We start from the raw sequence: 18680 nt of genomic DNA on the forward strand, positions 1-18680 counted from the left end.
ACCGGGATGCAGTGAGCAGAAGCCATTCACATGGGACAAGCCAGGAGGGCTGGGCTTCCTGTTTCCTTCCTTACTCCCCCAACAAGAGGGCTTCAAACTGGAGACCCAGGCCTATCAAGCAGAACTGAGACTCAGGATGCACTGACAGAGCCACCGTGGGGCCAGGCAATTCCTTCTCCTTTCAAAGAGGATGTGCCCTTGCTCCCTTCTCACCCCTGGGGTTCGAATAAAGAGTCACTGACCAATTTCACCACCATCACCCGCCCCCCAACCTGCCGCGGTCATCAGGTGGCCTCCAAACGACACTGGAGGAGCGGCCCGCTTGCTGCCATAATCGAGGGCTTGTTCACATGTCCTGACCCAGACCTCACTTAGAAAGAGGATCCGTGGATTCCACTCCCCACCCACCCCCACCCCGGCCCAGGCTGGGAGGGGGGTGGGAGAAGTATATTTTAGCCCAGCTCCCAATCGCTACAATTACAAAATTAAATTTTATAACTTGTATTATGGTTCCAAATCTCCGTGGCTGGCCGTTTCTTCCTGCTGCCAGGCCCCTTGGCACAGTTGACATGGTTTCAAATTCCAGACCAAAAAAAGGCCCCACTATATTGCAGTGATTTTATCATGAACAAGACCTGTTTGGCTCCAAAATGAGGAAAACGACTTAAGCATAATATTTGTGTAGTTCAAATGCAATGCTCCCTCTTTTCATATGTCACCAAGGCAAATCTGGACTCTGATTCAGCCCCACAGCCCACAACCCTCGACCTGAACACAAACAGCCTGAGTCACACAGGGCCAGCACACATGTGAGAGGCCTCTTACCGGCTGAGTATTTTAAGCACCGGCCTTGTGGGCGAAAGGCCATCGGGCCAGGTCCCGGAATCACTCCTGTCATCCCTTTCCCTCACAAGTATGAAAATGTCTTTTTCTAGAACGTTCCATTTCAGTCGACCATGGTGTAACTGTCTCTGGATGGATCTTTCCCTGACTCCTCCCTCCTCTTATCTTTGTGACAGATTCTTAGCTTTCTGGTGATCAGACTGAAAAATCTGATATTCTTGCCCCCAAACAATTCCAACTCAAAAGCCACTCAAAGCACAGTAATTTAGCCTTTTAAATGCCTAGCAACCTAATGGGTAGTATTAGGAGTCGAGCAGAGAAAAAGGCAGGAAAAACGATTCTGGACAGTTCTACAGCCTCCAAAAGAATGCCGGTTGGCGAAGTCATAGTGCAGAGGCTTCCAGCAGGCTTTGTACCCATTTCAAAACTTCACATTCCTTGGGCACCCAGTGGCATTTTTGAAGAACACCATGTCAAGGACAGTGGGTGATCCAGGAGAATGATGTGTACGAGATCATTCTAAATACAAGCATTCGGCATTGTGGAGTCCACGGTTGGCCTTTGAAGAAAGGCTGTCGGTTGTGTCTGTCTCAGCCACCGAGCTTGGGGACCATGTACCACCAAGAAACGGAGCGAGAATAAGTCATTTTAGGTAATGCGCTCCTGTGGCCAGGCACAACGTGAGATTATTATTATTTTTTTTTATCAGTCCCCTCTCATTGCCCTATGTTTAAAAAAATGTTTTAACATGTGAGCAATTTCTGGACCAGCTGACACCTGCCAAAATCGTAGTCATTTACAGAGATTAGCTGATGACTGTCTGCTTTAGCAGGAATGTTCAGGCATAACTTTCAGAGAAAACAATTCTTCACTCTGAGCTATTTCCTAAGCCCCGAGAGTCGGGAGGCTGAGTTTAATGCTGGAGGAGTGGTGGGTTGGGGGGCAGGGGAGCGTTCACTCCACACCCTCCCCATATGTGGTCCTGGCAGAAAGAGCGTTATTGCCTCTGCAGGGAATCCTGAGCCCCTTCCTCACCATGGGGCTGGAGGGCTGTAACACCAAAGAACAAGGGAAATAAAAAGCATTATCATATTAAAGGTGTGGTTCCGATGCATTTATAAGCTACATCAAAAGAACACCTCATTCTTCTTTTCTGAAGCCATCAGATTTCATGGGCCAAAGAGCAATATTTTGTATGAAATACAGAAGCTTCCGATCTAAAATTACAAGTGGGGGGAAAATGAATGCTTTATGTCTCCGGTTTCCTGTATCTGTGTGCAATTAAAATGTCAATTTGCCCCCTGAATTTTAAATACAGGAGTATGGGAAATGCCCACTATCAAACTCACTTTCCTTCTTTCTTGCTGAGTACTGGGCTTCAGAGGGCAGCAGGGAATTCAACTCTGGATCAGATCTAGTAGAATTACAATGCAGGCCTAAACACTTGCATGTTGGCAGCCTGGGTTTTTGAGCACATCGGAAGTCTACTGAAAATGTTGACACAGTGGTCCTTAAAATCGTGGCTACCTCGAGATTTCACACTAGGACATCTTAATGAATCTTGACCAGAGTTGAAAAGGATACTAAATTATGTTTCTCTATTACCATTCCCACATTTTGAAAAAAAGTCTTTGATTAGGATTTTATTATATATGCAGAGTCATAAAAAGCTGAAAGAAAAAAAAATAAAAATAAATTAATCCCATCTGCTAAATTTTACTTCTTCACTCCAAAGACATATGTCCTGTAGTTTTCTGGGCTGGCTGCCCACAAGGCATCCCTAAACGTTATGGTATCTGTGATGGATAATGAGACCAGCTTTCAATTTTCCGCTATAAAAACGAGACTGAGGAGGTATGCATATCTCATCCATAACTGAACTATCTTTTTCAAGAAACCATTGCCGAACTGTGAAATATGCTATTATTTCTATCAGAGAAAATAGGTAAGGCTAAATTGTCACCTTTTCCTGGAAAATTCTGGCCAGAGAGAGTAATTTTATGGCAGTTTGTTAGTCCATGTTTCTGGTATGGGCTTACTACTTTTCTTGATAGATTCTCAGCAGAAAAAGTAGGAAGGTGTAGACTCGAAGCATCGTCATGACGAGCAGTTGAGGAAAATGTATGCAAAATGATAATACCAAAAAGAGATCGATCTCTCTGTGTGTATCCATCTACATCTGTATCTATCTATACATAACACTGTGATTCTTCTAAAAGCATACATGTATTTCAAAACATGCCTGCCAATCAATCTGATACTAACCACAGGGATCTGGATAAAAGACATGGATTTCCCCCCTCCCCTTAATTTGCTACTGCTTTATGACCATGGAAAAGAAATTGACGTGTGTACAGAACAGCTCACTTTTCCTGGTGTAACAGTTGGGTCATTAAAGTCCCGAGGACAGGAAAGTAATAGTACTGAATGTGAATGTGATACTTCCTTAAAGCACCTTGTAGGTAATGAAATAAATCTTCTTAACCGCAAACCTACCCGTCTGCTGGCTAATTTTTTTTTTAGATTATTTATTTATTTATTTGACAGAGAGAGAGAGACAGAGAGAGAGGGAACACAAGCGGGGGGAGTGGGAGAGGGAGAAGCAGGCTCTCTGCCGAGCAGGGAGCCCGACGCGGGGCTCGATCCCAGCATCCTGGGATCACGACCTGAGCCGAAGGCAGATGCCTAACGACTGAGCCACCCAGGCGCCCAGTCGGCTGGCTAATGTAATGTTGGGCAGCATTATACCATTGTGTATGTCACAATAGAAAATATAACATAACGATATATATGATACCATATTGTATATTAGAATGCATATTATATTTACATGTTTTTATATTGCCCAATGCTATATAAACTTTGGTGGCCTAACTTTTCCCTCCAACTTCTTCCCATATTATTAAACTAGGAGATCCATACAAAGTTAGAGTACTGCACAACTGGAGAAGAGCTGGAGAAATCAGCCTTGTTTTTTAACCCACGTGGGAGAAGTGAAGTTCAGAGAGGTTGTTATTTATCTAATCTCACACAGCTGGTTAGAAAAAGAGGGCAGGTCTGAAAACACACCTACTCCCCCCGCCGCCCGCAATCTTGCTCAATGCACCTATAAATGCCAATTTCTGTGCGAGCCCAGTGTGCGCAGTGTTAGGTGGTTATAGATCCCCGGGCCAGCAGAGCCTCATAAGGATTTGCCCTTTACCATCCCACTTCTGTTCCCAGCTCGTGCTTAGCACCAGAGCCGTCTTGTGACCCACAGTGGAGAGCTAATGTCTCACACACCTGAATGAGCATCCGAATCACAGATCTGGCTTGGTAGGTCTGGGATGTGGCCCGAGAATTCAGATTTCTACTAAGGCCCAAGTGATGCTGATGTTCCTGGTCCCGGGACTATCCCGGGGATTTGAGTGATTCTTCCCTATATGCATGCGCCTTCAGCGTACTTCTAATTTGCCCTGGGCTGGAAAGGACCACAGCAAATAGACCAGAACTGTGCTTAGATTAAGTGTCCATGAGCACCAAGTGCTGGCCTTGTTTTGGTGACAACCATTTGGTGGTCTTTTTCTTAATCTTTTAACTCTTCAATGTATGCAGAGCAGCTGAAAATGCCAAAAGTCTGCCCGATAGGTAAGTGGGTGTTGCCCGTTTCTCCGTGGCCATCACTGAGTTGAGTCAGTGAGTCACTGTGGCTGTACTCGGGCTGATCTGTAAGGTGGACCCAGAATTTTCAAGTGGAAAGTAACTCCTCTCCAGGCATCTAAGGAAGGACTTTGAGGAAGAGCAGGAAAGGTTTATGAGGAACCTATTCCGTTCCAGTTGAGACTTCCGGGTGCCCACAAGGATGGGGGTGTGAACACAGGTGCTCTCATCCTTCTCTCCCCTAGAGAAACAACATGGCACCAGGGAAACGTGATTGCCAGTCTGCGTGTTAAGAACCTCCATTATAAATCTGCTTTTCCACCCAACTTTCCTGCGGACAAGAGCAAGTCTCTTCATCACCCAGCCTCCTTATCTGAAAGCCTGGAATTAAAGGACTAAGATGGATTACTCTGAGGGGCTCTAAAAGCATTCACAGCAATTATATCTGCAGCAATTAGCTACTCAACTGGTTCTCGTTGGATGCCTCCAAGCACAGGCTTTCTTGAACAACTTCATATGATGTTAGGACTTTCAAAGGTTTCCTTCTGTCTTTTTTTCAGCCAGACACCTGGCCTGTGGGAGCCAGTCCCAAGCTCAGCTGTCAAATTGGTCCTTGGAGCTCGATCTTGAAGCTAGGCTTCTACCGGCCTCACTACTCTCCCATGTGCTGCTGAAGCGCAGCTCTGACAACACGTGCTCACAATTCACTCTCCCTCTGCCTCTGGCTGTGTTGTCAGTGGCCCTTTGGACAGTGATGAGCGACCCAGGACAGTGGTCTTCCTGCAGCCTCTCCTCTCTCCCCTCAAGACTTCACTGAGCCTTTCAGACTACCCTCCTCACTGGGGCATCCCACTCTGGGTTTTGGCCCCTTCCGCATTATCATCCGAGAGCTGCTTCCAGAGGCAGTGGGCCATTAGACTCACCTCAAAACCTGCTAGCAAGTTTCAGGGGTTTGCAGCTGGGAAAAAAGCCAGTCTGCCGAACCTTCTCCAGGGTCTCACTTCTCTGCTTTTCTGATTGGATAGAAAACAGTTAACACTAGGGGCGCCTGGGGGGCTCAGTCAGTTGAGCCTCCGACTCTTGGTTTTGGCTCAGGTCATGACCTCAGGGTCGTGAGATTGAGCCCCGCGTCGGGCTCTGCGCTCAGCTCAGAGTCTGCTTGAGATTCTCTCTCTCCTTCTCCCTCTGCCCCTCCCCCCGCTTGTGCACGTGTGTACTCTCTCTCTCTCTCTCAAATAAATACATAAGTAAATAAAAATCTTAAAAAAAGAAAAAGAAAAAAATGATGATCTTTTGTCCCCGGCCAAACCCCTCTCATCAGCAGCAAGAGGAATGTGAGTCTGAGATTAATGCTCATCACCCTACCTGTACGATTATCCACTCCCCCTCACCTACGTGCCTTGGGCAGGTGCCCTCCCGCCTTCTACACATGGATAATCACACTGAGCCAGTATAGAAAAGTCCATCAGGATGCTGCTTCTTCCTAGGTCATGTGTTTCGACTTACTTAAGGATCCCACAGACATGACACTTTACCCCAGGAGAATCAGCCACAGGGACAGTGATGCCTTTGGTCGGGGAGCACTCTGATTCTCTTGCAGGTGGCAATAGGTAAGCGAGAGACCACAAGTCTGGCTGTGCATGGGGCTTCCCTCTCCTGGGTCTTCCCAAACCATGGTCCTGCAGTGGCCCCTCACACGGCATAAAGCACGTGTTTTAGAGGCCAGGCTCTACTTTTGCTAAGCCTGCTTTCTAAGGTCAATACCCCCCTATTTTGAAACTAGAAGTCAGACAATCTGAATTCTCCACTCTGCTCCAGCCACCCTAGCCACCTTGCTGTTACTCCTATACGTCTGCCTCAGGACCTTTGCACCTACTGTTTCTTCTGCCCAGAATGCCCTTCTCCCAGATATCTGTGGACCACATCCCCCCTATCCCTCAAGTCTTTGCTCCAATTTCATCTTCTCCCTGAAGACTTTCCCGAGCACCCTAGTTTAAATTGCAAACTCTCCCGACCCAGCCAATGCCTAGCCCTTTTCTTCGGTTGTCTCCACAGTACTTATTAATCTTACTTGTGGTCTGTCTGTGCCCACTGGACTGTAAACTCCACGAGAATGTGGGGTTTTGCCTCTGTTCTTCACGGCTGTATCCCTAGCACCAACGGGAGCATCCAGCACATGACAGGCTCACTAAACACTGACTGAACGGGTGCTCAGACCCTTCATGACTGGGGCCGTCCACCTGTCCTTCATCAGAACGCAGGAAAGAAGAATGTGTCTGGGGCGAAGGAAGCTGGAACTCAAGTTTTCTGCTGCCGCGGAACGGACGAGGGCTCAGAAAAAAGGACTTGTGGAGGAAACGTGCCGTAATTGAGCTTATCAAGTTTCAGGGAGAACGGTCTCATTAGAAGTCAAACAGCCTGCAAAACTTGTACCCTCTAGTGTTTTCTTCATCAAACTAAAAAATAAAAGAGAATGGATAAAAGGCCCTTGTGCTGAGTTGAGCCTCGCACCCTTGTGGGAGGAAAGGACTGCTGCAAAAAGCCTTGGGGTTATTGGAGTATCTTCACACACGCACGCGGACACACACACACACACACACACACACGGACATGCCCCCTCCCGGCCCCACACACCGTCCCATGGGCCAAGACCTAACTGCGAGAGACAAGTAGAGAAGGAAAGGTATGCAAAGCCACGGTCCCAGGGAGAGGCAAAGGCCGCTGGGGAGCAAGGAGCACAGCCTCCAGGCGGAAGGAAGGCCCACGTGGGGCCTGCCCCACTCCCTCCCAAACCAGGCCCCCAAGATTCACAGGGACAAAAACAAAAACAAGACAGGGCTGCTGCCATTTTCAAGCTTCAGAGTGACAGACAGCGGCATTTTTAGCTCGCCTGCAGGAGCTTTTGGAGACCTGGACCTCCCTGAAAGCAGAGGAGTTCAAAATCTGCAGTCACTGGTCGCCACGGGTTACCTCCTGTTTCTGTCTGGTGACTCAGGAGGTAATTGTAGCTTAGGGCGGAGAACCCGCCCGGTTTCTTTTGCTTTTGACCAGAGGCAGCCCTCTGTGGGGGTGGTGGAGGCAACCCCAGAGAGGGAGGGGTGCAGACAGCTCACAAGTTCAAGATCCTTTCTTCTCTATCAGCCTGTCATTCCAAGTATTACCCACTCTCCTCAGTGAAGGGACTGTCTCCAGAAAACTCCGTTGGAGGGTGATTATAAAGTAACCCGAGAGCCTAAGGGCTGGTAATGTGCATTCATTTAACCCGAGGAGCTCCTGCCCCCACCGGGCTCTGAATGGAAGGTGCCTTCAGGGGGTACGTTTTAGTGGCAGGGTGGGGGCGGCACTGAGAGGTGAGTATGGCCCGAAATGTTGCCTGGAGCTTCTGAACTGGCTTTGGAGTCCTGGTTTTCAGCAGAGCCAGCCCCAGGGCCAGGCCCAGGGATGAGGAGAACACGATGGCAGAGGCCCACAGATTCCACCTGCTTCACAGCGTTGCGGGGGCATTCCTGTTCTCCACACAGGCCACCGCTCCACCCCGCAGGTCTCCTCCCCTCCGTCCTGGCACACACCCCGAGCGACCCGCAGAGGCGCGGGGAGGGTACACTGAGGCCCCCTGCCAGGTTCGGTGGTGCCCCAGTCAGTGTAAGTTGAATGAATAAATGGACGAAGGAAGGAGTGAATAAACTCCCCTTCCGTAGGCTAGACTGATTCTGGGATGTGCACCCAGCCGTGTGTAAGATGCTCTCCACTCCTCTACTTCTGAAGAGGGGTAAGGAAATTCCTTCCCATTCCTAAAAGGCCTGCTTACTGGGCCCCAGGGGATTTTCCTAGCAGTAGGGGGCGGGGGGTGTGGCAGGGGGGAGCATCTGATTTCCATCTCTCTCTCTCTCTCTCTCTCTCTCTCTCTCTCTCTCTCTCGTGTCATAAATGCCAACTGACTTTAGGGCTGTCCTCACAGAGGCAGGAGACCGAGGGGCTGTCAAAGTCCTTTAGAGAGTGGGCGAGCAGACCCTGCAGGTGAATGGAAGACCACGGCACCCTGGTTCCTGAGCACTTGCTGGTCCGAAAAGCAACAATAACTAGTCGTTGTTCTTAATGGGCTATCAACCCCACCTCACACCATCCAGAGAAAAAGCTTTCAGGTTGTTTGGGGGATGAGGACCTCACTGAGGCCAACTTCTCTCCACTGCTGCCAACACCCAGATGAGAAGGAGCATCTGGAGGGGAGAAAGTTCTCCTCCACCCGTTACCTGAATGGGCAAGCGGCTATTTGCCTGGGGTCCGCAAAGAGCCACGATGCAGTGAAGACAACACGAGTCCCACCGCCTGCCAGGAGACGTTGGGAGGGGACACAAGACACAAACTCCCCCTATTCACCCTGGTGACCACATACATCTGAGCCAGTTATGGAATGAAGGGCGAGAAGGCTCCCCTAGCAAAGAAAGGCAACCTTCTCCTGGCAAATCCTTTCCAGATCTGAAAGGAACAGACTTGCCCCTTTCTCAGACTTGCCCCTTTCTCTGTCTTTTTCCCTTGGGGCTCTGCCTACCGCAGCCTGGCTTGCTGGGACCAGTTGCCCAGCTCCACTCCGTTCCGCAAGCAATAGGAGACCCTCCTTCTCCACGCGTGTTTTGATCTTTCTCTCCTTTGAACTCCGTAAACAGTCCCTCCTCTGTCTGAATACTCTGGTGCATGAAGGCAGAATCGCAGCTCCGGGAGAAGGTGCTCATAATCTTCTGCAGATGATGCCGAGTCCTCCCGCAGTCTGCGGGGCATCCCCCCCACCCCACTCCTGCCCTGGCTCTTCCCCACCCCCAGCTTTTTTTTTTTTTTTTAACCACTTCTGCTTCCTTCATTTCTTTGCAGCTGCAGCAGAGAGCTATAGTAAAGCTACTGTATAGGATTTTGAAAGCAGGGCCTCTGAGAGCTTTCCAAACTCCATACAAGCCGGTTATTCTCTGCCTTGTTTTCTTTGGCTTCAGGTTAGTAACACAGAATGAGTCAAACAGTATTAACTTTCAATAGGGAAGTGGTGTGGTCAACCAAAGCTGTTTGCGGCTAGATTGTGCAGATAGGTAGGGCAGGTAATGAAGAACAGCTCATAACTCTGCGAGGAGGCGAACAAGGGAGGCAGGCCTCACTCAGAAACATCGAACGATGAAGTCAACAGGGCTCAGACCATCTTTTTCAGTCGGCGGTGGAATGAACACTAAGGTCTCTGACCGGCCACCTTCAGGAAGCTGGCCATGTTGGGACTCTGTGGCTTGCACAATTGAGCACTTTGTGGGTAGAAGGATGTCTTTTTTTTTTTTCTTTTTTCTTTTTTTTTTCTTAAATGATGCCAAAGCCATGGGAAATCTAGTTAGGATGATTTCTTCTACTTGCGGCACATCACCTTTATTCATTTCTTGCTCTGGCTTGGGGAGTGATAGATGCACCCCCCCCACTCTGTCTTCCCCTGCTGTTCCTCCCCCATCTTCCCAGTCCCAGATCTCTGCCTCCCCAGGTTGGTGGGCTGGCTGCAGGTCCGCAGGGCCCCGGGGCGGGGTGGGGTGGGAGTTCTCCTTCTCCGGGTTGGAAGACGATGCGTTGGAAGTGCCACTGTCCCTACAGACACGGATTGAGTCGTCCTTTGAGAAGCCGATAAAGATCTTAAAAATCATCGGATCCTCTCTCATTCTGCAGATGGGGAAATGGAGGCTCTGAGAGGGGGACTGGGGGGCCCGCCGAGCTCCGCAGAGCCAGCCGGGGCCCGAAGCTGTGGCTCCCAGGCCAGGGGTCTTTCCACCAGGCGGGCCACCGCTCCCTTGCCCAGGGTTCAGGATTCCTTTTACAGTTGAACAGAGCAGCTCCCAAGATGAGCCCAGCCCTGCAGACTCAAATTTCAGCAGTTTCCAGTCCTTTCTGCCTGCCCTCAGCTGCCTATTTATTTTGTGCCTGGCTGAATCACCCAAGGAATAGAACGAATTTCTCCCCACCTGCTCCTGGCAGCCAGTCAGCCAACTGAACAGGACAGAAAGCCGGCCTCTCTCTGGAGCCTTGGAAGATTCTCACCTCTGAGCGGCTGCAGATTTGACTCTCGTCCTGGGAAACTGGCATGGAGGCTCAAGGGTGTAACATTTCACCTCCCTGAAATCTAATCCAGAAATCTCAGACAAGCAGCATATGTAAAGAGCCACGGGCTAAAAAAAAAAAAGGGGGATAAGGACTCCTCTGGCTGCAGTAGGACCTCACATGCTCCAGCCGCCCTTCCCAAGCCTTTCACTGAGAGAGAAGGGAGTTCCAGAGTTGCAGAGGAAAAACTGCATTAGGCTTTGGAAAACAAATATATCTTAAAAGAAAAACCAGCTCTCTTCCACGGTCTGGGTTGCTTCTTTTTGTTTTCAATCTTCTTCAAGGGGACAGAGTAGTAGGTAAAGAAAATATCAAGATATTCTGATGGAGGGTGCCTGGGTGGCTCAGTCGTTAAGCGTCTGTCTTCAGCTCAGGTCATGATCCCAGGGTCCTGCGATCGAGTCCCACATCGGGCTCCCTGCTCTGTGGGAAGCCTGCTTCTCCCTCTCCCACTCCCCCTGCTTGTGTTCCCTCTCTCAGTGTGTCTTTCTCTGTCAAATAAATAAAATCTTAAAAAAAAAAAGATATTCTGATGGCAAAAGATAAAATTCTCAGCAGCACGGATTTACAGTGGGGGCTGATTTGAATGTCTCTATTTTTTTCTCTACAAGTTTATTCTCCTCAATTCCAAGAGACCTCATGAGATGAAATCTACCTCCAAAAAAAAAAATAATTATTTTATTTAAGATCCCTAAGATTTTTGCGTAATATACACAAACAAAAATTTTTTCCATTATATTTTTCTATTATTTTACTACATAGCTATTAGATTTCTACTAGCTAATTGATAAAACTGTTTACAAAGCACCTTGATATATATTATCTCAATTCATCCAAAACAACTCTATGCAGGAGACAGCTCCTATGACTATTCCCCTCTTATAAGATGACCCAGTGGAAGCTTCTAGATGTTAAGAGACTTGGCAGGCACACAGCAGTATGAGTGCTAACTCACGTTCAGTTAAGAAACAACTACATTTTCATAAAATCTCTGGAGAAGGACCACCCCTCTGCAAGGCCATCCAGTTAACAGGATTTTGCTTCACTGAGGAATAAGTCGTTGAAGTTGGTTCAGTACTTGGAATTAATAATAGGGTAAGAAGGAAAACAGAAAAAAGCCCTTATTGTATTGTATTCTGGGGGCCCGATCTGCCAGGATTTTTTTTTTTTTTTAAATAACTTTGCCAATGGCAGATATTTGGCCCTCACTTGGGCAGAATTTCAGTAGTTCCCTTGGTAAGGGCTAAGGGAGGAGGGAAAGGAACCTATGTGTCCAGGGCATGTGCTAATATTTAAGAAGCTCCTCTCTTCCAGGCTGGTTGTCATCAATCTGCACAAGACCTTGGCCCACCCCTGCCCACCCCACCAAGGATATCACCTTCCTGGTTTTACACTTGAGGAGGCTGAGCTTGGGGAGGCTAATCTGATCTCAGACGAGAGGGGAGGCTAAATGAGGCAGCCAGCTCTCTAGGGGCCAGCCACCACTCCAGTCCACCTCTCAGTCTAGCTCATTTTATCCTCAACCCCCCCACCCCCAGCAAGGCAGGTGTCACTGAGCCCATTCTACAGATGGGAAAAGTGCTGTGCAGCTAGTAAGGAGCAGGGATCACACTTGAAGCCAGGCTGGTCCAGTTCCAGTTGCCTCTCTCCCTCCCTCCCTCCTTCCGGCTCAGAGCTCTCTGCTTCATTTCTGAAACCCGGGGCTCTGCCCTGTTGGCAAAGCTGAAGATGAACAAAAAGAGGTGACCCTGTGCATTTCTCCTCAGCTCTTTAAAATGAATGAACTGGGGGGCACCTGGGTGGCTCAGTTGGTTAGGTGACTGCCTTCGGCTCAGGTCATGATCCTGGAGTCCCAGGATCGAGCCCCACATCGGGCTCCCTGCTCAGCGGGGAGTCTGCTTCTCCCTCTGACCCTCCCCCGTCTCGTGTTCTCTCTCTCATTCTCTCTCTCTCTCTCTCAAATAAATAAAGTCTTTAAAAATAAATAAATAAAATGAACGAATTGGAAATATCACAAAACCACTTTAAAGCCAAATAAAAATAAGGTGATACCAGGAACAAATCCAAAAGGGGCCATGGATGCATACAGTCCTTAAAAATTTACTGATTTTCAAAATATTTGCTTTTTATCTCAGATGACCGGAAGACTTACTTCTAGACCGTGGTGAACAAAAAACAAAAACAAAACCAACCAAACACCTAGCATATCAAGTATTCGACATTTCGGTATATGAAAGAATCCTGAAAGACTTTCATAACAGCCTGAGTTTTAGTCAATACTGTCTTTAATGGAACCTGAGCATATGTAAATCATGGAAGTACCAAACTAATGTATTGCCATTAACTTACTTTATAGGGGTCTAGGGAGTTAGCAGATTAATTCGATTGTGTTTCTTTAAAAAAAAAAAAAGGCAAACAGCAAAGAAATTTGCTTTGGGTACTTAAATTTTTTTTTAACCTTGATTTTTACCTGTAAGTGTATATCCACAATATCTGGCTATCGGCTGTAGCCAACTTAACCAGCAACACTGCATAACTTATTTGCACATAGAACTTGAGACAAGTACACCACATGTACATGCCCAGTCATGTTATGAAAGAGGCATTTCACATTCAACCAAACGTCAGTGTCTTCTGTGGTGTCGGATAATACAGTTGTAATGCCCAGTAATCGATTATACCTAATTTATCCCTTCTTTACTGCCAACTTTCCATTGCAAAAAACCTTCAAGACAAATAATTATAAAGGACAAGAATATAGAAAGAACAGAAAACAGCAATTGCAAGTTAGCTCAAATGAACTTAAACCCAGATCTAGTGCAAGGGGGTAGTTTTACTTATTTAAGCTGAACTTTTGGGGAGTTTTGTTTGTTTGTTTTCAAAATGAGAAGTGGAAAATGGCTAGTGCGTGGAAAAAATTCTCAAGCCACCCCAAAGTTGAGAAGCCCACCATGATAACGCTGTGTGGTGCTGCCAACAACAGTCTTTCCCCAGCGTGGTTCCCAACCCCAGCCTCGGCGGTGGCATGCCCAGTGCTGGGGCCCACCTGGTCCTGCAGCACCCAAGGTGACCAAGGCCCCGGCTTAGGTCCCCTGACAGTGCAACTGGAGCCCCAGGTGGGGGGCTGCTCCCCCAGGCCACAGGGCACGCTGGTTGCAAACCTAGGTGCCGCGCATGCACAGAAGAGTCTCCAACTGTACGGTGGAGAGCACCTGTGTCGTCGAAATATGCCACTGAATGTCTTTGGAGGAAATGAAGAAAAGCCCTACCAGACAGATACCAAAATATCCAAAAAGCCCCAGAACAAGTCTAGCAAGACACATTGGTTTAGGGAACTTAGAAGGTGACTGAGTGTGTTTCCTAAGTCTGCAAAGCTTGCCTGTGGCTAATGGGTCCAGACACTCCGGGGAGGTGAGCAGCTCTCCTCTGGGGCAAGAATTCAGACTCCAGGAGACTCTGGCATACTTCATGTCAGTTTTCTAGAACAGTGTGGAAGAGCCTCTCCTCCAGCCTGTCATGCATATATTGAAAAGAGCCTGCACGTTACGTCTCAGCACCCACTTCCGCTGTTACTCAGACAGGATTTTTCCCCTGGAATTTTTCACAAAGTTCACCATTTGGAGGTAAGGACATTTTACCAAAGAGGGACTTAGGAACAGTGCCCAGAGTGTTTCAAGGGTCCATAAAAATGCCAGAAAAGAAATTTTACTGGGTCTAAATACAAAAGGAAAACTGAAAAAAAAAAAAATCAAAATTTATAAATGTTTAATTAAATGTCTTAAAAAATGCAGCATGATGGCAACTTCATGAATTTTTAAACTTAGGATTCACATTTTTTTTGTTGTTGTTGTTTAGAGTTTTCTCATAGTCAAAGGATTCCAAGACTAAATGCAAATAATTGCTCCATCTTCTTGCTCCACACAGTGTGTTCTAAATGTTCTACAGAAGCTGTCTCCTCCAGCCTCCCAGCCCTGTGAGGGCTATAGCCACTGTCCTTGGAGGCTCAGCCAGGCCAGCCACCCCCAACCAGGTATGGTCACCCACACAGTTAGCAAGTATCAGAATGGGGAATCTCAACCCTGATTGTAATTACATCGTTCAAGGCAGTGAAATCGGGGCCAAAGGTAATGAAATGAGTTACTCATAGCCAGATAATTTCAAAAACAAATGATAAAAGCCCTTTCAAAAATTTACAGCCAAAGGAAAAAAAAAGATATCTAACATATTATGCATGTGGGTACATGTGGGTATGTCCGATGTCACATAGGACAAAATCCCCTTCTCCCAGGGAAGGGGGGCCCAGGAGACTCAGCCTCGAAGGGGCCTTGTTTGTGGGGAACCTGTGACTCTGTTTTCCTGACAATATTTTGTTACCCCTTCCAAGTGGGAACTAACTTGGAGATTATCTCATCCCATCACCTGGTTGGACGGAAGAGGAAAGTGAGGACCAGGACGAAAGTACTTAAGATAATTGACCAAGGTCACACCCACTGGCCTGGTGGCGCCAGTGTGAACCCAGGTCCTCCGTTCAGGATCCAGAGACTTTTCTACATGTTTTAAGATTAAGAAATGTGGGGCGCCTGGGTGGCTCAGTCGTTAAGCGTCTGCCTTTGGCCCAGGTCATGATCCCAGGGTCCTGGGATCGAGCCCCGCATTGGGCTCCCTGCTCCGTGGGAGGCCTGCTTCTCCCTCTCCCGCTCCCCCCGCTTGTGTTCCCTCTCTCTCTGTCAAATGAATAAAATCTTTAAAAAAAAAAAAAAAAAGATTAAGAAATGCAAGCCTAAATAGAGACAGATTTTTTTTTTTTTCTTTTAGCCCTTCATGTACTAAATTCTAACAAGGACTGTGATATATTAGCTTAGATCCCGACCTCACTGGGATGACATTTAAAATAAAGCTTTGGGGTGGGGGGGCGCCTGGGTGGCTCAGTCGGTTAAGCATCTGCCTTTGGCTCAGATCATGATCCCAGGGTCCTGGGATGGAGCCCCGCGTCAGGCTCCCTGCTCAGCAGGGGGAGGGGGGGTCTGCTTTTTCCTGACCCTCTGCTCCTCCCCCCTGCTTGTGTTCTCTCTCTCTCTCTCAAATAAATAAATAAAATCTTAAAAAATAAATAAACAAACTAGCGCTTCGGTTTGCAATAGCCCCGATGGAAAGAGAAATCCAAGGGAATGATCTAAGTTTCACTGCATGCTTCTTCACTTCCCTGTCCTCCTCCATTAGACTGAGAGGGTACCTAGATCCTCTCCTGGGGTTCTTCCTGGTACCTACCTGGAAGGATTTCTCCCCCTTCCTTTCTGCAGCAATACAAATACCAAATAAAAATCTTAGTGACTTCGGTATAGATAGGGCTAGTTACCAAGAGGTTGCAGGCCTCCCCAGTCTTGGTGAGGGGATGGAGGGGGGTTATCACTGCTCCCAGGGGGAGAAGGGTACTTTCCCCAGTATCCTCTTATATTTCCACTCGTCCAAGGGAACCTTTCGGACCTTGGCCCGAATTAAGTCTGTCGAAAACTCAAGGGTCAGGGACATCTTTATGTATATAAAATTCTTCTTATTCTAGTTTGATACTACTGAAAATAATAAACAGAATGAGATTCTAAAGTTTACTAGACACATTTAGGCAGATTATTATTAATCCTTTAAAAATTGCTTTTGCCAAGTCTTGGGGTAGTTGGGGAGCTTAGCACAGTGGAAGTCACCCAGAATGTCCATCTTAGTACCTAAATGCCTTTCAGAGTGAGGAGGAGGAATATAAATAAGTAGAACATTTCTGCCTCTTGGAGCTTCTGTCTGTCTCCTACTTTATATCTGGGTGGGAGGGAAGAAAGCATTATTTCCTTTTTCTTTTGTGAATCAGGGTTTCATCTAGAAAGAACTAAGGTCCAAATCTGATATTTGAAGAATCCAAGGGATTAAGTAGATCACTGTTCATTACCTGGAAGAAATGCTTAAGCATTTCTGAGCAAACAAAGTGACCGTAGATGGATAATTACAATCCTGAGCTCATAGATCTATAAAACTCCCTTCCAGTCCACTAGCCAGTGAGGAGCAAAGGACACAAGTTTCTATCCTTCTAGAGGACTGGACCCTCTGGTCCCCACCTGGATCCTCAAGGAAGCTCTTTGCCAAAGGGGGGGACCAGGACTTGGAATATTCACCTGGTGATCATTTTGTCACATTATCTGTCTTTCCTGCAGGCCCACACCGGGGGTCCCTGCTTCAGGTCCCTGTTGATGCCTGGCCCCCAAGCAGACCCTGGGGAGAGATGTGGAGCCAACCATCGGTACCTGGGGCCACGTGGCTGCGTGTTGGGTCGTGCCCCCTATCCCAGGGTGTAGGGCACTGTAACCCCATCCACCAGAAAACGCTAGTTCCTTGTCTGTCCAATGACTTCCCAGGCTCTGAGGCTCTGCTTTCTTGAAGACTGTATTTGAACCAGAATTGTATTGATAAACCCTCCTAATAAAAAATATCTGAAACAGAAATTTCAATACAATGAAGCCCAAGGAGCAGATGGTGCAGTTCTTAAAACCAAACGTTGGCGTTTGTGGGTTGCCGTGTCTGGACTGCTTCTTTCCAGTTCTGGCTTCCTGATGGTGTAACCTTTGGCAAGGGACCTCACTTCTCTTTGCTTCGACTTCCTTACCTGTTCTTGCAAAGATGATATCAACTAATCTACGGGAAGCTCTCTGAACGGTGTTGGGCGAACAATGGTACTAAGTGCTAGCTATTATTATTATTAGGTGTTATTATTATTATTATTTTTTTTTATTTAATTAATTTTTTTTTAAAGATTTTATTTATTCATTTGAGACACAGATAGAGAAAGCATGAGCAGGGGGCAGAGGGAGACGGAGAAGCAGGCTCCCCGCTGAGCCAGGAGCCCGACGTGGGGCTCGATCCCAGGACCCTGGGATCATGACCTGAGCCGAAGGCAGACCCTTAACCATTTGAGCCACCCAGGCGCCCCTATTATTATTTTTAAAGATTTTATTCATTTATTTGACAGAGAGAGAGAGAGACAGCAAGAGAGAGTGCACGAGCAGGGGGAGTGGGAGAGGGAGAAGCAGGCTCCCCACTGAGCAGGGAGAACCATGCTGGCTCGATCCCAGGACCCCGAGATCATGATCTGAGCTGAAGGCAGACGCTTAATGACTGAGCCACCCAGGCGCCCCATGTGTTTTTATTACTAAGAGAAAATAATATTTTAAAAACCCCGTGCCTTAGTCAGTCACAAAAGCAATCTGTAAACATTTCTGCTCATCCTGCACTTTTCTAAAGAAGCTTGATTTTTAGGCCCATTATCGCCATAGTTTATAGGTACTTTTCACGCATTCCTCTTTTTCTCTCCAAAAATGCTCTCCATGTTTAAGGATCTTGTTTCTTCTGTCTCTCTGTTAGAGATATGCTGCTTCCATTCAAACTCATAGAAGGAAATATATTTGTGTGATGCAATCTCAACAAAGTCCTTAGCGATGCGATTGAGTGATAAAGAGTTAGGCCCTCCGGTGGACCTATTTTAACTATGATTCCCTATTCAAAAAAGGTTAGTCAGCAAGAAGACTAGTGCCCCAGAAAAAAGCATTTTCCAAAGTTTTTAAGGACTCCACCTAGCTATCTGTGATTGTGAATTCCAAGCCAGCACAACACAGTTTCTGTGAGGGACTCCTTGAACCTGAGGCCAGGAGTTGCCCCAGAAATGGCCAATATTTGCTGTATTAATCTTTTCAAGTTTCAATTAGGTTACTCAGTGTTCCAGATGTAACCGATACCTGGCCAGACACGGGATGGCTTGTGACATCAGAATGACTACCCAATTCATATCCCTGGGATCCCCACCCCGTGCCATCGGGTCGCTCAGGGTCCCAACTGCTTAATCTCTCCTTAGCAAAATATCTTCCTCCATGGCACTGAGGTACTACATAGTCTCTGCAGAGAATATGCTTCAGTATCTTAATACCATCATATTACAGATGCATGGGTTCTAGAGCTAGAGTTTTTCACCGGATCCCCCCCAAATAAAAAAATATACATAAAAACAGCTCTCAAATATCCTTGTCCTGAAAAATCCCTTTGTCAGTCTA

At 47.3% G+C, this 18680-nt stretch overlaps 1 protein-coding gene across 5 annotated transcripts in view; it reads right to left on the bottom strand.

Annotated features, from left to right (window-relative positions):
• The window catches only part of RUNX1 (RUNX family transcription factor 1), a 248657-nt gene that overhangs the window by 43439 nt on the left and 186538 nt on the right, over positions 1–18680 (bottom strand). The gene's annotated exons all lie outside the window — the stretch shown is intronic.

Source organism: Leptonychotes weddellii, chromosome 1 (genome assembly GCF_054177405.1).
Source record: "Leptonychotes weddellii isolate Sample4059 chromosome 1, ASM5417740v2, whole genome shotgun sequence".
NCBI classification, from domain to species: Eukaryota; Metazoa; Chordata; class Mammalia; order Carnivora; family Phocidae; genus Leptonychotes; species Leptonychotes weddellii.